Source organism: Aptenodytes patagonicus, chromosome 2 (genome assembly GCF_965638725.1).
Source record: "Aptenodytes patagonicus chromosome 2, bAptPat1.pri.cur, whole genome shotgun sequence".
In the NCBI taxonomy this organism is placed as follows: Eukaryota; Metazoa; Chordata; class Aves; order Sphenisciformes; family Spheniscidae; genus Aptenodytes; species Aptenodytes patagonicus.
The window spans coordinates 43,981,531-43,986,180 of NC_134950.1; positions in this window are offsets into that span (position 1 = coordinate 43,981,531).

Sequence of the window (4,650 nt, forward strand, 5' to 3'; positions counted from 1 at the left end):
CTGTTCTCTTTTGTTTGGCAATACTTTTGACAATTTGCAGTTTGGTGCCTAATGTTTCTGCATTTTCTTCTAGCTCAGAGTAACTGAAGCATTAGAATGAGTTCACTGTACCTGGATTTGACACCCTATGGCAGTATTTTGGCACAAAAGCCTGCCTTTCTTACCGTGCTCAGTCCTTTTTGCCCAAATAGCTTCCTTCACAACAGACACTATGCTCTGAAAGGCATGTCCTTTCAATGAAGCCGCTATTTCAGCAAATTAACATAAGCACAAATCAGAAATACATTGGTAAATTGCTAAACTATTTAGAAAATTAATATTAAAATACTATATATTTTAAAAACATACCAAGTATAAACAGCTATTGCTTGCTTGCTTTAAGTTGAGATTATTTTATTTATAAGCCTACATGTAGATTCACACAAACATTTTCAAACTATAAACTTGCCTTTAAAATTGAGAAAAGAAGCATGAATCAAGTATCTCCATATGTTGGCCTACTTTTACAATTACAAAGAATACTCTGGAATGTTCCCTGGTTGCAGAAATTACTTTGCTTTATAACATCCTGATACTGATATGTGTATTTTGTATGCCTAAATCTCTTTTCTGTAGCATGTGAGGACTCATGTGAAAATGCCAACACATACACCCCCACCACGTGAGATCTGGAAAGGAAGAGATGCAATGTAGCAGGGCTCTTAGGTGCACACCTACCTCTAAGTTGCCTATAAATCAAACTTAGTGGGACTGTTTATATACTTACGTTTTAGGCATATACTTTCATTTTAGGCACTTCATGCTGAACTGGGGCTGAAACTTCTTGTATTATATTTCTAGAATGTCTAAACATTAAAAACACATAAATACATTCAACTGTACACTCATATAAATAAATACACAAATAAATAAATGAATTCCTGGTTTATGAAGCCAGAACAATTGAGAACAGCCCCACCTTGATGACAGCATAGACTTTAATATTATGTATGAAAGAAGAAATTATTTCTTAGAATTTTTGACAGATTTAACTCAGGATTTCTTAAATTTACATTTATTATTTAGAAACAGATGTCAGTTACCTTTCATGTTGCTTCATAGTATGTATTTAAAAATATAATCAAAGATAGAGATAAATATATAACGAACGATAGCAGAAGACATAGACATGTGGGAAGACATCACAGGAAGCGAGCTTGCAACCAGGCTTTGTACAATGCTGACAACTCTTTCACTGCCATTGTGCATGCAGAAGCCAACCAACAACCAAGCACATCACATTTTATGATAAATGGGAAGAGCTTTTATGGAATGCCTAGGGGGATATTACCATGCCCTATGACACTGTATTTAAGATGTAATTAAGAATTTTCAAAAGTTTGAAGAAGAAAATGAGAAGTCCCATTTTCTTTTCCCTTTTTGCTTTGCCTATTTAAAATTCTTTTAAGCCGAGCAAAACAATTGTAAAACAAAGATTCAGCCACAGCACGGAAAGTTATGACACTGCTTTGCACTGCTCAGTACGGACGAGTTTATGGACTTTTCCAGACTACTGCTTTGCTTCACAGAGAAGAAGTCCAAGGGACCATTTTAAATTGATGTGTGAACAGAGGTTGTTTGTATTTGCAAACACATTTGTAAATACTAACAACCCACAGGACTAGATGGTGTTCATCCAAGACTTCTAAAGGAACTCAAAGGAGCACTTGGTACTTCCTTTTTTCTTACTCTCATTCCATTTCCACAACTGACAAACTACAGGATGGATAGATGCAATATAACTGCTCATATGTACTTAAGAGGAGGGAATCCTTTCTTTTGTATGACGAGTTTCAGCAAGGCAGTACTTGGAGTTGCTGAGAGAATATTAAATGGTCCAATGAGCCAGTCAGAACACGGTTATATTTTTTTCAAATCCTTAACAGCATCAGCAAAAGAAACTGAGACACTTAAGGGCTTAAATGGGCAGAAATATGTCACCTAGATCAACCTAATAATTTATATAAAAGCACACCAGGAGAAGTGGATGAGGAAAAAAGCTAGAGTTAACTAATACTGGACCCTTAATGGACACTTTCAGACTCTGTTATATCTAAGAGTCTATGTTATGGTCCTCAGGGTCTATATTTTAGCACCCAGCTCCAGCTCGAGGCTTCCTCTGCAGTGCAAAATGAAATGTTCTTGCTTCAGAATAACAACAACAACAACAATAATAATAATAATAGCAAAATCCTCTAGCCACTGCCCTGTCACACAGATCTTCAAGGACAGGATGCAGCAGGGAGAGACAGCAGAAGTCAAACCCTTCTCCCCACTACAGCCTTGCCTCTTCCAGCTGATTGAGTTCTGATCTCACTGCTCCTTCCAAGGCTCCCATGAGTGCCAAATGCCTGGGTTTCTTGTTGACCCAGGCAGTCTCTTTTCCATGCTACATCTCTGTTCCCTGTGGAAGCATCAGTGGTGTCAATATCTGCCCAGGCTCTCCATAGGCAGGACAGGGTGCTGGGAGCAAAAAAGCAAGGCAGCAACCTTGCTGTGCAGCAACAGCTGTCTTTGGCCAGCAATCTTGTCCAAAAATTGTCCCGCTTGCAAGGCACAGAGATTAAGTGACTTCTGTGCCAAACACAGCAGACATCACTGTTATACCATGTGGAAGAGGCAAGTTTGGGGTTTGGCACTAGTCACAAGCTAAGTATGCTAACTGGCATGTCTTCCAAGCAAGACCTGAGAAGGGGGTTCTCGTGGTATTTCAGGTTTTCTTATCAAGGTGCAATCCCCTGGTAATATGTGCTGCAAGCACCCATGATGCGCTTGAAATGAAGCCCTCTGCTGTGGTGGTCCTGTTAGTGGAAGGGTCAAGGTGTTTACATGGCTCTGGATCCGGGGAAGCGAATCCAAAACCTGATTAGTACACTGTATAGGTAGAGAAAATAATTTTCAAATATGGAAGGCAGCTGCTGAAGGAGGGTATTCACTGTTAGTAATGAAAAACAGATTAGGAAGGCATCATTTACACTTGATAAATCAGAAATGGCATCAAAGAGTGCTAGTATTACAAACTATTAATGAAAGACATAATAATGAAACAAATCACATAATAGATCACAACAAAGTGATTCAGTGTAATGAATACCGATACTAAGTAAGTGAACTGTGCGCTCTGGGGATACAATTTCAAATCCATTCCAGTGTGCGTGGTAGCAGTGTGAGCAAAAAAAGCACTTTTAGAACAAATTGACTCTGTTCCATTGCTCACTCTGATCACATCCGCACCTTACATTAGCTCTCCCTTTGATGACGTACAAGGTAGATAAAAATGAAATTGCCTGCCAAGACCCATTGTATGTGCTTATTATTTTTTTATGTCTAAGTAACAACTGAAATCTCATCACCCATGCAGATATTGGCCAACATTCCTCATTTCACAAAATAATGTGAGTAAATAAGTATTAAACATATTAAAAAGACAGCCAGACAATGTTTCATCAGCACAGATTAGAAACTCATTTAATTCTTACGATTATAGAAAGCACATTGCTGCTACAGAATATAGTAGTGCCTTGAGGGTGAAGCAGGTCAAAAATTCAGACCTTCATACAGATTTTAAATTTTGGAGGTACTAAAGGTAGAGCCTTTGTTTAAACAGAGGGATGCCCTATGTAACTTATATACAATATTTGTATTCCGATCACACACATTAAACTTCAGGTGGTCTGCAACTCATTATTTCATTTCAGACTCATCTGTATCCTAAACCCTTTCTGAGTCAATTCTGGCAATGTCAAAGCTTACCAAACCAAACATTATTTTGTGCATTTGTAGCTAAATATGTTTCTATTTATTGTGCATTTTCAAAAAGAATTGGGCTTTTTTTTGACGTAAAGGCATTCACACATATAGCACCGGAAAGCCAGTTAGGTGGCTAAGAATGGGTGCTGCAAAAGTCGTCAAGCTGAGCAGGGAGCTGCCTAAGCCTGCCAGTAAGCTATTGCAATGTTACTGATAACAGCTTCTCTTAAGAGACCCTTGGAATCTAAAGGTTCTCAGCTGAGGTTCTGGCTCAGCTACAAGATTTTACAATCAAACGTCAGTGGGAGGCTTGCTGACACAGGGTGAACTCCTGAATAACAAATTCTTTATTACTCTCTGTTATGGTCTTATAGAAAAAGGAAGCAATACATGGTAAGGCTGAAGAGTTGTGCAGTTTGTCTGGAAAATGATTTTGAGAAAATCTAAGTTTTAATAAATGTTGAAATTGAAACAGATTTATCAAATTAATAAATATTGACAGGTTTGACCAAAGAGCTAAATTTAACTTACCCACAAATTATTACTGAGACAAAAATGTTTGAATATATTACTACATATGTCTACCATTATGAATGCTCAGATCAAGTCCACAGAGACATGTTACAGATTTACATTTCTGTTTTCTAAATTTCAGTCATGCAAAGTTTTTGAGCATCTCTAATAGGATTGGAATGCAGTGTTCACATTAGACATGTTTAATTTACTGTGATGTTTTTAATGCATTGTTTTGACATTCCTTCACAGTAATTACAATACCTTCAGAATTATAAAATACAAGTAAATCAAATCAGCATGAATTTGGAGAAGCAACACACTCAGAGAGAATCAGAAATCAAGCCG